The following is a 15699-nucleotide window of genomic DNA, read 5'->3' on the forward strand; positions in this document are numbered from 1 at the left end:
TACATTTTTGTTGGAACCAAATTTACGCACATCTACGAATGGATGCAAAATCCAATCAGAATTGTCCATGATCTCCGACAATGTGAGAATGGGGTTAATTGGGGGTGTGGTTGAATCACAATTGAACTGCATACATATCTTCGGGAAGGAGAATCCAACCCCAAGAGTAGTTCTATGAAAGAATGGTGTGATGAGTATTACATCATGAACCATCCTTAACATAGCCTAAGGAGGGATGTTAAATAGACGACATCGTATATGTAAGATAAGCCTCTATTAAACATAGAGAGGATATGTGTATATTGTAGAAGATGAAAAATCATGAGGGTTTTGGATCATAAAAGACTTAGTGAGATAAATGCCCAAGCTAGGGTATTTATACAGATCTTGAGAGTCCTTGTAGGAAAAGGGATCCCAATTAAATCGAGAGACTGTCTACGAGGGAATCTAGGATAAGATACCTAATCCTCCTAGGATCATGATTACGTTACCTAATCCCCAAGATATCCTAATTTGACTTGAATTAGGGTTTCTTTACTTGGGAGACATGTATTATTTTTAATAGGCTTCTTTCTGACCATGGCTGCCTTTCTTCGCTGTATTCTGACTTTGTCTGAATTATCTGTTCTGATAAAGGTAGTCTGATCCGACTAAGGTAGCTCTAGTCTTGATGCCTCATTCGGACTTCTTAAACATATGTGATATAGAATGTACTTGACCTAGTACGCTGGTATGAGGTAGAAGTAATTGTACTCAAGGTTGAAATCTCATATTTACCTCTTAGATGATTTCTGAATTGCCCTTTCAATCATTTTTGAGAATGATGTTGGGCCCATGTTAGAATGTTATAACCTACAATCCTTAGGTTATATAAACTGTCCAGAGGCCGGATGGTGCATTGGGTTTCCGGGTCAAAGGCCATGTCCTCTTGCTCATAACCTGCCCATTGTTACCACGCTTCATACGTTTCAGGCCTTCCAAGCTGCTAACCAAATTCAACGGAGTGGGCTAAAGGAGACTCCTCTGACATTATAACTTTGAATATTTAGATTTGTAATTACGCGAAGTTTGAAAGCTATGTGTTATTCTGGAATTTAGGTTATTTCATGTACCGTAATGAATAGTGTAAGAAAAAACAAACAATGGCGAGGATCTGAAAAGATCATTTCTAGCTTTGGTTCATCTATCCTGGATATGCATTTAATCATGTATATAATCAAATAAATAAAAGTACTTATCTCTTGGAGCGTTACCCTGGTTTGGACCAAGGTTGTTCACTTGTCGAATGGGCCTTCGAGTTGTTTTCCTCACTTATCTTTGATGATGCCTTCGAGAATCCTAGAAGATATCTAGGAATAGAGATATTGCATCCTCTTAGGAGTGTGACTACTTACGACGAACTCCAATCCTTAGATAGTAAGGACTATAAGATTATACAAAACTCTATGATTATTTGCTAGAGTAGGTTTCCGTATCTTTTGGGAACAAGCACGGTCAATCTTAGTGAGGCTCCGAAACAGGATGATGGTGGAATCACTACTTTATTTGTCCAACTTTGAGGATAAATTTTTTTAATCCATGATCGAACTACCAAGGTACATTGATTGCCACCTTGCTCTGAATAGTTTTTTAGTAAGCCAGAGTAATTTTCCGTTCGGACTTCTTCATGTGTGGGAATCTGGTTCATAACGGCCATGTAGGATAGGTGTCATTTGGATTCATGAAAATCTTCTTCTTTCTCCATTTGGTATGCCCCTTGTGTTTGTCCATTGCAAGCTAGCAATTGAGGAGGACAAGTGTGGAGTTGTCGCGTAGTGGTTTGCAGATGACTTTTGTTTTTAGCTCATCAAGGCAAACTTGAATTGGTTGGAGCCCTTAGGTAAACCGTTGGCTTGATTGTTATTGTGTGTATCCTAAACTCATAGGTTGTGGCGGTGTGTTGTACGTGTTTGATATGGGTTGGAGGAAAACTTGAGGAATACCGTAGAGAAATCTAGCACATGTGAAGAGTAGTAAAACGATGATAACGTCTTCCACGTGGCTCGGAATTAAGTTCTCTAAAACTCTACAAAAGTCTGACATCCGTATCTTTGCGATAGTGAATGGAAAAAAAATTAACTCACTTGGAGGAGGCACAATTTAGCTTGTCAATTTGGTAGTGCTACTGTAACTGGTTGGGCTGGCTTGTTGTTTATCTATTTTGCGTGTCAGATTTGAGACGATTATGCCTTCTGGAAAATTTTGAGAAAAATAAGAACATTATAGCTAGAGGTGGCCACGGGCCGAGCTGGGCACAAAATTGGAGGGATCGGACTAGACCGGTTTATAAAGTTATTGGGGCGGGGCGGATTTGGACTTTTGTAGAAATGGAACCGGACCTAACCTTGGCCCATTTTAAATGGGCTGGTTCCTACGAGCCACGGGTCCTGTTTTTTTTTTTTTTTTTTTTTTTTTGTTTAACTTTGTTAGAACATAACAAAAAAAAAAAATCCTAAATTTAAGAACCACAATCAAAACTATCCCCGTATTATACTTTCTAAAATGCCCTAAAACACATATTAAGATTAATAAAGATATTGCAAATCAATTGGTGAACACAAATAGAATCCAAGCAAATTCTAGATCTGGGTTACTCACAAAATTGTTCAAGTTTATTGGCTGCAATTCAAGTTTGGTTCTTGAATACTTCAAAATGAAATGTTGGGTTATGGAAATTGACTTACAGATTGAAGATTCAAGGGATCGATAGAAGGCAAAAGCTTGAAATTTAAAAATCCAGATCAAATCTCAGCCTATATGCCACCTAAAGCGTGAAAACAAGCTCATTCCATTCCCTAATGATGGCAATAAAGTCGTCAATCGAGTCAAGAAATGCCATAGAATCGACTGAATTGGACTAGATTGGGTGGTCAGCAGCAACACACTTTGAGATCATGGGAGGAGAGAGTTTCCGCTTGCCGCGAGTGCTCCAGTTTTGGAATTTGAATGAGAAAAAGTCTCTCGGCTTTAAGGAGAGCAGATGGTGATAGTTACATTGAGGAAAACAGATGATGGTGGTTGGGTTTGAGGAGAGCAGATGGTGATGTCGGAGTAGGGATAGAGACCTAGAGGTCGAGGCTCAAATTTCTAGAGGAGAGAGTTGAGTGAATTAGACCTTGGATTCGAGAGCGGAGAGACGGAGATAACATAAGTGATTGAAATGAGTGGTGGAGATTTAGTCTCCATGTAATAGGCGGTGGAAGCAGTTCGAGTCATGTACCCGTTTTTTCAGAGGTTTGGACTTGGCTCGCCTCGCTGATTAAATGGACCCAGCTCACCCCACCCCATTTTGAATTTTCAAAATCTATACCCGCCCCGAATCGGCTAGAATCATCCCACCCCACGGATCTTAAACCTATTTGCCCACCCCTAATTGTAGCTCTACTTTTTTGGCTTTCCAGGCATATATGGCATGTCACATGGCACAATTGAAAAAACTTTGAATCTTCGTTTTCTTACAGTTGTGCAGCCCTAACGGGAATGTAGCTTCGACTGTCTTTGTTCCAAAAAATGGAAGCATTAGTTTTGCAAAAAATTCTTAAACTTTGAGACAGCGATCTTGAGCATCTTAAATTTTGTCTCCAACTGGCATTGTGTCAAAATTTATCCAGGAAGTCAATCTTCCGTTTACATTGCCCCAGTCTAATGTTGATGAACTCAAATTGATTTGCATGTAGAGTTCAGACAAGAAGTCTATAAGTCGAACCCATGATGCAATGTTGGTCAGCGCGGAGCCAAAACTTCCTTTGCCTTTGTAAGGACGATCCCTGATCCTCTACTAGGAGGAGATGTCATATGTTTCGAATGTGATGCCCTATTTCATTGTGTTTTGAGTTATAGGCAGAGTTGTTGAGCTGCGTTGCAAGAATGTCATGGTTCATTGTTTAGTTTGAAGCTCTGATGGAACTCGAGACAGAATTCTGGAGTTGAACTTTATGCCTTTTCTAGGGCTGACTTGCCCCCAGAGATTTCTTATGGAACTCTGCTATGCTGGTCGAAGCAGTTGTGTCATTGTAGCAGTTACTTATCTTTTTTGCAAAATGATTACAAATAGTCTGATTGTATTCTAAATTTTTTTCATGCTAACATGATTTAAACTTTTCAAAGCAATTAAGATATTGGAAGAAAATAAACAAAGGTATTAGAAACCCTCTCTTTTTGTGCTTGCAAGGAAAACTCAATCCTTGATCATGAACAATAGCAGTAACAAGTCTATTAAAAGAAATTTTGCACATGAGTCACAAAGCTTGGTGGTGGTTACCAATTGCCAGATATTTGTTCACATGATTGTCAAGTACTATGAATATTTATGTCCTTCTTGCCACCCTAGGTGTCATGTGTCATGTGTCTTTGTCCTAGAAAATCATGTTCTCACAATTTTTATTATCAACTACAAAGTATCGATAATATGTTTTTAATCTCCGTCATCTAAAGAAAATGAAAATTTCCAGCAAAATATGAACTTAGTATAAATAAAGATTTCAACAATTAATCACTACCAGAAAATAGGGCTTGCCCTACGAAAACTTTTACAATGAACAGGATTTCATCGGTTAAACAACCTTTACTTGACGAAATCTCCAGTTCATAAAGCAAATCTGGTCAACAATTCGGGTTACTGAAAACCTTTACGAGAAGGACAATATCATGCAACAAAAACTTATCCGTCGAGCAAGATTTTGGCACTAAGGGTAAAAAAATGGCGCGCAAAGGTTTTCTAATAAAGGTTCGTAGGCTTACAATTCTGGTTCGTTGAGCATGGAAGACGATGACGTGTTAAAAATTTAGTGGTAAAGCCTTTACTCGATCGCATCTTAGTGGTTGCCCTGCGAACCATTCCATAAGGCAAACACTAATTCATGAATTAGGTTCATGCCTTCCTCTTTCTCTCTCATTTACTCATTTCTCTTCTTCCCCTCCCCCGCGTTGCTTCTGTAATCCTCCCTCCCTCTCTTTCTCACACACACACCCACACCCTCTCCTTTATCTCTTCGTCTCTCCATTAATTGAAGGTTTGTTTGTTTTTATCTGTGGAATAATTTTTTATTTAAATGTATGATTAATTAATTTTGATTTATGTAGGTTTGTGATTGGATTGGAAGTCAATTAAAGGAAATCTATGTATTTGTCTCTTAATTATAAATAGTAAGTTTGAATTTATTTGATTGTGATATTTAAATTGTGTATTATAAGAAATTTTGAGTTTGTGTGTCATTGGAATATATGTAGATTAGGCAACTTTAATTTAGCAACATTAGTTTTGGAAATTATGGTGTGAAATTTGTTAAAATTTCATAATTAACAGTTTATATGAAGTTAAGGTGTTCATTAACTTTGGCGGTTGTATGGGTGGGCTTAACTACTTAATAGATTTTTTTGGCAATTATATGAACGTGAAATAAAAATAACTAGGCTTAATCAGATAAATGGTCTCCGTGGTCATAAGGTATTTGAAAGATAGCCCATGTGGTAAAAAAAATTCAGATTTAAACCCCTGTGGTCTAAGTCTGTTAGGATTTATGCCAGAAATTAGAACTTCTGTCATTTCTCCATTAGTAGCTTGTAGGTGGGTCTCACGAGTACGACGAAGATGGTCATTTCACCATTTCCATTTCATCCCTTACATACATAAACACAAGTTTTGCACCCAGTTGCCCATCAGCATCCACACCATTGTCATAGATAATTGAGTGAACCCTTTTTCTGTCTTGCACCAACATCAATCCAGCACATAGCTCCACAACGGAGCAGTATGCCTCCAAGTTAAGATTGGACTTTTGAGCCCCCGACACCATTTCCATGGCGGATTTCAGATTACCCATTTCGCAGTACTTGTTAATCTTGGCGTTCTTGTCTGTAACTTTGGTGATGGCGGGTGCGGCGAGAGAGTCGGAGACGCGAAATCGGGCACGAGAAGGGCCCGAATTTGGAGATAATATAGGGGTTTTTTAAGAGGGTTTGAGGAAAATGTAACCATTTGAGGGTCTGAAAGATTTTGATTTGTTTTCATGGCGAGGAAGAGGAGACATTGACAACAAGTTTGGCGATGCAGTTGTGGCCATCATCATCATTCTGAAAGGAGATCAATGGAATGGATGAAATGGAAATGATGAAATGACCATCTTAGCCTTACCCTTGAAACCCACCTGCAAGCTACTAACAGAGGAATGACAAAAATTCTAATTTCGGGCATAAATCCTAATAGACTTAGACCACAGGGGCTATCTTCCGAATACCTTATGACCGCGGGGACCATTTATCCGATTAGGCCAAATAACTAAATGTATTTGATTGAAATGTTTTAAAGATGTTGTATGAGGTTGCAAATGACCACAAACCTGAGGGTGCAAATGTAATTTACCCAAATATTAACTTAATATTGACCAAATTTTAACAGTATAACAACTTGCGTAGAATGGTATTGACACCAAATTAACAAGGTTTTGACTTGTGTCCTATAATGTGCTCAATTGTCATTTTCTTAAGCCATGTAAATATCCAGCATAAAGTTGACTTAATATTGACCACATATCGACAACGTAACAACTGTTTAGAATAGTACCGGCACTAAATTAACAAGTGTTTGCATAATATATAATATGTTCTTAATCTTCATCTTCTTCTTAATTTGCTTAAGATTTCATGGCACATTGTAACTTATTTCTCTCAAAATGTGTGGCAGTGTGAAAGGGACTGGTATGGTGGGGGGCCTCTGTAGGGTTGTGATGATTTCGTGTATGATTTCCTCTAGTTTGCTGTTACATAGAGGACTCATATCAGGGTACAGAAAACTGTTAAGAAAAAGGAACAGAGGATGATGAAATGAACCCAGGTGATTGGAAATTTGGAAAGGGAAGGGCAACAAGTTAAATTTGAATCAATGTTGGGGGATTCCTAGGATGTGCTATCCACACACCCTATTTTACTTTTTACACACTCTTTGATAATTTATGTTTGTTGATCTTCTTCCATTCATCCAATCCGATGACCGAAAATTAAAAAGGTGTGTGAGAAGTAAAATGGGGTGTGTGGATATCACACCCCTTTCTATTATGCTCCCCGGTTTATACTCAGGGAGTTTGGCTGTTGAGTAATTGATTAAAGATATAATGAACAAGAATTAAGGGCCAAAAATTCTGAAACATAACATACCCTAACTTAATCGTCACCAAAGATATGAGGACCAGCCCTGATGGTCTGGCGTGTAGTTCATTTGTATGCCTCTGTCTCTGTCTCTCTCACTCATGCAATATATTTTCTGTCTCCAATTTCTGAAGCTGGTTGCATATGCAACACTAAATGCCTTTAATGGCTTCTCTGACCTTTTCAGAAGTCTGAATCATTTTACCATAATTACAAAGTGGAGTCAACATCAGCAGTTACGCCATGGATTCCTCTTTTTCCCTGACTCTGATATATGGCATTGTCCGTGTATTAATTACTCGGACTGTGATGTTTTAATTTCGCAGACTGTTTATGTTTCTTCTGTAACCAAAACCCAATGCCACCATTTTTCAATTTTTTATTTTTAAATGTGTATATGTATATGTTTTGTGAGTGTGTGTGTGTGTGTGTGTATTTTAAAATAATTTCTGAAGACTTTGTAATTAGAACTACTCGAGTACAAAAGAAAATGTCAGCTTAAATGGTGCAACCCGTGGTTGCAACACGCATACAGACCTCATAATCTGATTCATGCAGGGAGAAGGGAAGGGAAGCTGCATTTTCAGATTTTCGATCTGTTAATATATTTAGACCATTTATGGAACTAATTAAAATGTATATTATTTGTTTCTTTATACTATGAGTAATGTTAGAGAGATTAAATTTGCAAACTAAATAATGTGTCACCAATAGAAAAAGAACATGTTTAAGTAATAATTCAACCATTAACTTTCACATCATTTAGTTTACAAAATTTAATCTATAAATTTAGTTTCTTTAACATTACTCTTAAACCTTTACCGAAGCTGCGACCTTACTTGTTCTTGTTTCTAAGTTCCTCAGAGATAAATAAACAACTGAGTTAATTGGGATCGATAACAATAGTACTTTTTTTTTTTTTTCTTTCTTTCTAGGTCATGATTACAATACTAGTTTGAGGCATAACCTTTTTCAGAAGAACAACGGCCATGCATGCATCTCTCTAAAATTTGCTATTTGTTGCGTAAGACTTGTAGGTTCAACAGTAGCGAGCATTTACCTTCGCATTTAAGTTTAAAAAAATCAGAGGTTCTAATCCGTGTTAAAAAAGTTAGCAATTTAGCAATATAGTATAATATTATGTTAGGATGTTTGGTATTTTATGTATTAGGGTTTTCTAGTAAGTAAAGGGTTGTGATTACTTTCCTGTTAGGGTTAAGATTGCTTTCATGTTTGTTTCAAAATAAAATCTTTACAAATACACCTTAACCCCGTAGGAATTAGGTCCTAGCTAGATGTAATTTTTCGTAGTGTATTATGCTAGGTAATTTTGTAGTGTGCTTACTTTTGTGGCTATGTATTACAATTCAGAGTTTTGCAATTAAAATTTCTTATTTTCGTTCTTTGGTTTGTTTTGGCAACATGGTATCAAAACGGATCCAATCACTCTGAATTCAATTCGCTCTTGGTTGTTACTAGCTTGTTGATCATTTGTTCTTCTGTTTTTTTAGTTTCACCTTCAGTTAGTTATCTCTAGTTTAGATCCTTGGGAATTTTTCAGTTTTCGTCGTAAGTTTGGTTCACTTTTCTTTATCAGTGTTTTTTACATACAGACGCTTAGTTTCTTGGTCATCATCTATCATTTGGTTTTATAGTTATGTATAGTATTTCCATGTATCACTAGACATAATTAAGAGAAGAGGTCCAATTGTCCTAGCCGTAAACAATGGATACTAGAGGTTGTGTGCATCAACATAAGTAGTATCTGGAAACATATATTGTGGGTGCCCTAAAGCGCTCACAGCATCATAGAAAATAAAAAAAATAAAAAAAAAAAAAAAAAGGGTTTTCCAAAAAAAAGTTTTGAGAAACTTGCAACATGCATTAATTATGGAACTGATGAGGATGCATTTTAACAAGAAAACTTTAGGAAAATTTGAAATGGGTTTCGTGTCTTTCCTTTGAGTAATACTATGAGACTAAATTTATAAGCTAGATGTGTATCACCAACATAAATTGAGCATGTTTATCAACATTAAAGTAAGTGTAATGTTAAGAAGACTAAATTTGCAAAATAAATGACGTGTCACCAATAGGAATCAACACGTTTATCAACCTTTAAGTATTATACCAATCATCATTGATTTCCATGTCTCTTAGTTTTCAAAACTTTGTCTCCAAATTTAATCTCCCTATCATTACCTTTTAAGTAATAATTTCAAACATCAACTTCTATGTCATTTAATTTACAAAAATTTATCTACAAATTTAATTTCTCTAGCATTACTTTCTTAAATATGATACCCGCGCTAAGTTCCAAATATATCAAACTAAAAGAAATTATTGTCAATCCATATTCTGACATTGTGGGTTGACAGTTCACAGTTGTATCGGTCGATATTTTCTTGCACGTGAAGTGCGAAGTACTCAGTATCATCCTTTTTTCCCAAAGAGTATAGCAGCATCAGTAATATCTTTAGAAATTAGTCTAAACCAGTTCATATTGTTTAATATTCATCATGCATCCACATGAATCATGTATCTAGGGACCTTTTTATTAAATAAAAAAATGTACACTAGCAGTCACAGAAGCAATATTTCGTAAGTGAGAGATTTATTCACACTTTGTGTCTTAAATAAATTTATCTCATGTAATGTATGATGAACGCAAAATGCTTGTATCTTAAGGCCATCTCCAATGAAGAGGGTTAAAGATTCAAAAGATAAAAAATTAACTCGATTTGTCAAAAAACTCATCTACAACCGATGACTAGTTTGTAATTCTATGAAGCCTACCAGACTATTATTTGACCAAAGGAATATCAGACTAGCAAAATGTAGCCCTCCTTTTAGCCCATTTTCTGGGACCTAACTCCTTAGTTGCAATAATTGATTCAAACTTAACGGCTAAATTTGAAAGCATCAAATTGTAGTTTAATTAAATTAACCAATAAATTTAAAATATTAAATTAAACTAATAAATTATTGAGCGGGGCTATGTTTAGCCTCTTCGGTTGGAGATGGTATATGAATATAGCTTCGACACTGTTCATCTAAAAATAATTTTTTTTGTTAGGGCTATAATTTTGGATGGAGCTATGTTTAGCTCTTTCAATTAAAGGTGACCTAAGTGGGTGGGATCCTTCACCCTCCACCTGAGGGTTCATGTTCTTCCTTTTATATGATAAAATGTTTGAATTGGGACAATACAAATGATTAACAATAATATAGTGCCGATCAGTAGTAATCCGCTGTCAGCCAATTAAGGCTCACAATCATGATGCATGTGAATGTCCTTGTGGATGCAAATTTCTGCCTTTTTTTTTTTTTGGATGAAAATGAACCTGCAAAACAATTAACATCTATGATCAAGGCCAAGAGCCTCATGCACCCACGATGAATATGGGGGGGGGGGGATGCTTTGCCAGAAGAATCTCCAATGTCAAAGTTAGAATTTTGAGGGGAAAATGTTTAGAGAAATTTAGAAAATTTTAGAAGAGAATTGGACTTAGGTTTTTAGAGAAATGAAGGGCTATATAATAGGGGTGTGGATGGCCTTATTTGGAGAAATAGGGACCGGCCACTTATGGTGGTGATTTGAGTGTAATTGCAATCAATTTGGCTAATCAATCAATTAATTTGGTAATTAATCAATTAATTTGCCAATTAATCCCAATTTGAAAAGAATAATTGGGAGTTACCGTGTGGGGAGGATTTGATGAGAGGATTTTGAAAAAAAAAAAAAAAAAACCCTTTTCGATCACCTTTAACCTTGATTGAGCTGTTATTATCTGTTGCATGCACATGGGAATCCCCGTGTGCCTCGAGAGTAATTTTGTCTTTTTTCATCCAAAAGTCCACGTGTTGCCTCCATAATTTTCTTGATTATTTTTGGCTCCATAAATGCCCCTACACATGTTGGGCTGCTCGCAGGAAAAGGTAGCAAGTGTAAAGATTTTCCCATACTTTAGAAAACTTCGTATTGTTTCCTATTTTGGAAAGGGAAATAAATTAGATCATTCTAGGAAAGGGAAATAAATTACTTCTAAAGTCTATTTAAGTTTACCTTGAGTAGATTATTAAATCAACTTTAGAAAGCAATTTATTCTACCCTATAAGAGAGAGAAACCTAGAGGATATTTGTTCCCCCTCCCTTAGCAATCTTCTACACTTGCCCGTGCAAAGGATCGTCTTTCGTTGCTTTCTTTGTCTTCACTTTGCACCAAGGTAAGAAAAAATTAATTTCCTTTGTCTTCTTGATTTTTGGGAGCCTCGGGGCTTGAATTTGGCTCAACGGGGGTCGAGGGCATGTGAACATGGGCTAGAAAAGACCACGATAGGGCTGCTGTGGGTGGCTAGTCGCCATTGGTTTTGGCACGATGGTTTGGGCCGAGGAGGCTCGGGCCTCATTTTCTCTTCCTTTTTTTTTTTTTTTTTTTTTTTTTTGCAACTATCGGGCCCTGTGCATGAAATGAGAAAGAGAGAAGGCTGCGAGGCACTGGGCTTGGCCCGCTTGAACTATTTCGGGTCGAGGGTCTTATTGGGCTAGAATGGTGCTATCTAGGTTGTACGGCCTAGCGCTGCTGCTGGGTCCTATGGTTTGGGCTGTGACTTTAGGCCAGGGGGCTTGGGGCTTTAGTTGCTGTTTTTAACTTTTTTTTTTTTGGTTTTTTTTTTTTTTTTTTTTTGTGTGTGCAGCCATCTAACGAATTTTCCTTGCGTCTTTGTAGAATTTCTTCAAGCATGTCTTCCTCAAGCCATAAAAGTGATGATGGTGTGCCACCATTGTATTGTCAAGGCGGATCTTTGAGCAAGGTAAGCTACTTTAAGGCTGCTCACTTCAAGATTAGCTCTGATGACTTGTTTAGAAACTTTCTTGAGGCATATAGACACGTCATTCCTTTGGGGGTGCGTGTGAAGTGTGTCAAGGATGGTAGTAGCTATGAGCCATGCAGTGGGGCTCGAAGAGCCATCAAGTTTCACCCCTACTACTTTGTGTTGGGATTTACTTTTCTTATGCTGCGTTTCTTCCAAGAAGTGCTTTGCTCCATGAAGTATGCCTCCGCTCAATGTTCTCCGAATGCGGTTACGTGATGGTGAGATTCCTCAATCTAAGCCAATTCTTTGACTTGGATCTAACTGTCAATGAATTTTGGTACTTTTTTGACATAGGCCACATCGAGGAAGTTAGGCAGCTGCGACCCCGCCATAGGCTCTTTGATCATTCGAGCAAATAAGATCATGACTGGGCTAAGCAGACTTTAGAGATAAGTGGTGAGTGGGAGTCTGATTCTTCCCCTGAGCTATATGTTTTGACAACTTTTATTACCGGTAAGTAGACTACTTAGTCCCTCGGCCACTTTGTGCTTTTGCTAAGTTGCTCTCTAATTTGTTGATTGTCCTCCTATACTTATGTAGATTCAGAATTCGGCTCAACTCCTAATATTTCTTTGAACATTAAGAAAGTGCATGTCATTTTAGGTATCCCTGCTGAGTACCATCTTTGCCAGGAAAAAGGTGGGCTGCCCCCAAGAGAGGAGATAAAACGGATCAAGGTGGAGACATTAGCTAGTCTGATCACCATTATGGAGCCCGCTGTAAATGAAGGTGGAAAAAAGAGATATTCCCCTCCTGCCTAAGAGACGTTTGCTGAGAAAAAAATCAAAGACTTGTTCCATTGCATGCGAGGGTCCGCCGGCTGCTCCCAGACTTGTGATTGACTTGACTTCTTCCAAGGGGGAAAAAGATAGGGCTACTTAATCTGAGCCGGGGAAGTCTGCCATGCTAAAGATGGCTAGTTTAATTGCTGATATGATTGCTCAACGTAGAAGTTCCGTCATGCCCCAGTGTCGAAACCAATGCCACGGCGTCATCCGAGAGCTAAGTCTGGTTCACCTTTGGAGAGGCTTGCTACTATGAAGAGCGATAAGGTAGACTCTAATACTAAGGTGGCTGCAAAGCCTACTCCCTCTACTGTTGAGACTGATTCGCTTGTTAGGAAGGAGAAGCTGCTCATGTGGGCAGTTATGAGAAATCCACTAAGTCTGCGTTTGGGGAGGCTGCTGAGATCTGCGTGCTTTTGAAACCAGATCTGATTGAAGACATGGATGTTTGGGCCAAGTTTGTTGATGGCATTAGAAGGGTTGTTTGCCCAAGTTCCTTTGTGAAACATACGCCCGAGTACATGAGGATTACTCTACTTGCTATGATGTAGAAGACGGTTATTTTGGCAACCGAGTCTACGCTCCTTGACCAAGAGGATACCAAGGCTACCAAGGAGGTCGCAAAGGCTATGGCAGTTGAAGCTTATTCCTCTGTAAAGAAGTTTAAGAGGTTGGAGTCTGAGCTCGTCACTTTGAATGAGTCTAATGCCTCTACCCCCACTTCTTTACAGCTTGAGACCGCTCGCCAATAGATTATTGACTTGAAGACTAAGCTTGACACGATTCAAGTTAAGTATGAAGGTGAAGAGAAAAAGATCAGATGTTACATACCTCAAATTCAAGATCTTGAGTATGCCATTTCTGAGCTTCATTATGCTGCTTACACAAAGGATGAAGAGTTGATCGTTACTTATAACCAAGTGATCCACTTCAAGAAGGTTGTTGATAAGCTTAAGCCCTAAGTGTTGGAACCCGAAGGTGCACTGGAGATCAACGAGAGTCTGAAAAATGAAGTGGATGAACTGCAGCGCGTCCGTGTTGGTCCACTCGAGGAGAACGAGTAGCTGAATGTGAGAAGACTAGGCTTAAGGCTTTGCTTGTGCAAAGTCAGGCTGATTTCTACAAGTTGTGTTATGTAGATTATCTCTTTGGTAGGCAGTCTGACTTTAAGTCTAGTGGGAAATATTTCGAGACATTCTCTATTTCTCTAGAATACTTACTTATCTTTACTTTTGAAGCCTTCATTGGTGAAGTAGTCGAAGAAGTTGGTGCCCAGGCTTGAGTAGCCGGTTATGAAGCGTTGAAATATGCTGCAGCTGGGAGCATCGCGGTTGCTGAAGGTGTGGCGGCCGAGTAGTCGTGGGATGTCCAAGCTGCTGAAGGGTAGTCTTTTAGGTAGCCTTTAGGATTTTCTTTGTTTTCCTTGTTGCTTTTTGCTTTACTTAAACTCATTCGGCCTTTGCTATTTGTTTATCAATTTTGTTGGAAAATTTAATAAACTTACTTCCTTCACTTTTCTTCATCTTCGTTTCTTTTGTTCTTACCTCATCTTTGACTTTTAGACCAGCAGCAAACGTGTTACTTTTCTATAAGTGGACAGGCTTGCATAGCCTATGTAGTCATAGGTGTTCGTGTAGAACTTTTTACAAGGTTGTTTACTATAAGGTTTGCAACCAGACGTCATACTTACTGAAGCAAATGAGTTTGCTTGACCACTGTGCTATTTAACCTTGGTTTTCTTCAATCCTTTGAGTTGTGTAGCCTACATCATAACATACTAAAGATCTTTGGGTCATGAAATTCGCTAACCTTTCATATCAAAAGTACGTGGTTGTATGGAATTTCGTAAGCAAAGGTTCAAGAAAACTTCTTGCTCTTTATGTAACCAATTTCATGGGTTGTGTAGCAAGTATCACAACACTGTAGGAATTAGTGTAGATCTAAATGATCATTCTGCACTTGGCAGAGGTGAATTTTATCGACTACCTAGCTTGCTGGCAGTGGATAAAGCTTATATATGCACGCTAGCTTGTTTAACCTTTCATAAAAATGTATGGTTGTATAAGCCTAGAGTAACTTTATTGCTTGAAAGGCAAGCCGTAGGCAATCTTCTGGAAACTGTAGGCTACCTTAGTGTACTCGATAATAGCTTTAGGATTCCAGGGCAGCCGTCCATAGGCGTATTGCTTAATGTGCTTTCTCCGTTTCTAAAGCCCGGTTCCAAACGAATTAGGCCAAGAGACCCTAAATCCTTCAGTTAGCTAAGCCTTGAAAAAGACCATTGTGGCCACTTTTAGGAATCCCGGCGTAAGCCATTGTGTACCTAGTTACACCAGGACAGCCCGACTTATCCACGTTTGGATATTCGGAGTGTAAAGTTTATCCTTCCGTATTGGAGACCAAACCTATGTGGTCGGGGAACTGGAGAGCGTGGTTGGTCCCTAAGGGGGTTCAATTTTTACGATGAGTCTCTAAGAAGGGCGCGATCTTCTTTTGAAGTACATAAGTGATCAGTTGTTATAAGCATGCAGCCGAGCCAAATTGTAAATTACTTCTGAATTCCTCATTGAAAAATGAGTGAAACGAATGAAAACTTAGCTGTAAGGAACTGCATAATAACTGGATAGTTCTCAATTTGCGAGGTGGTGCTCGTCGAGCTGCTCAAATCTTCGGGCTTTGATGTAGCGGGAGGTCACACAAAGTACTTCTTTAGATTGTAGGCGTTCCATTATTTTTTGATCTTTTTGTCGTTCATGGTGGTAAGGGTGTAACTACCCTTGCAACCTACTTTGCTTATCTTGTACTAACCTTTCCAGATGAGATCCATCTTTTTGGAGCCTTTTATGTCAGCAGT

The sequence above is a fragment of a genome, unplaced genomic scaffold (genome assembly GCF_019419815.1).
Source record: "Pyrus x bretschneideri cultivar Hongxiangsu unplaced genomic scaffold, Pyrus_bretschneideri_v1 Contig42, whole genome shotgun sequence".
In the NCBI taxonomy this organism is placed as follows: domain Eukaryota; kingdom Viridiplantae; phylum Streptophyta; class Magnoliopsida; order Rosales; family Rosaceae; genus Pyrus; species Pyrus x bretschneideri.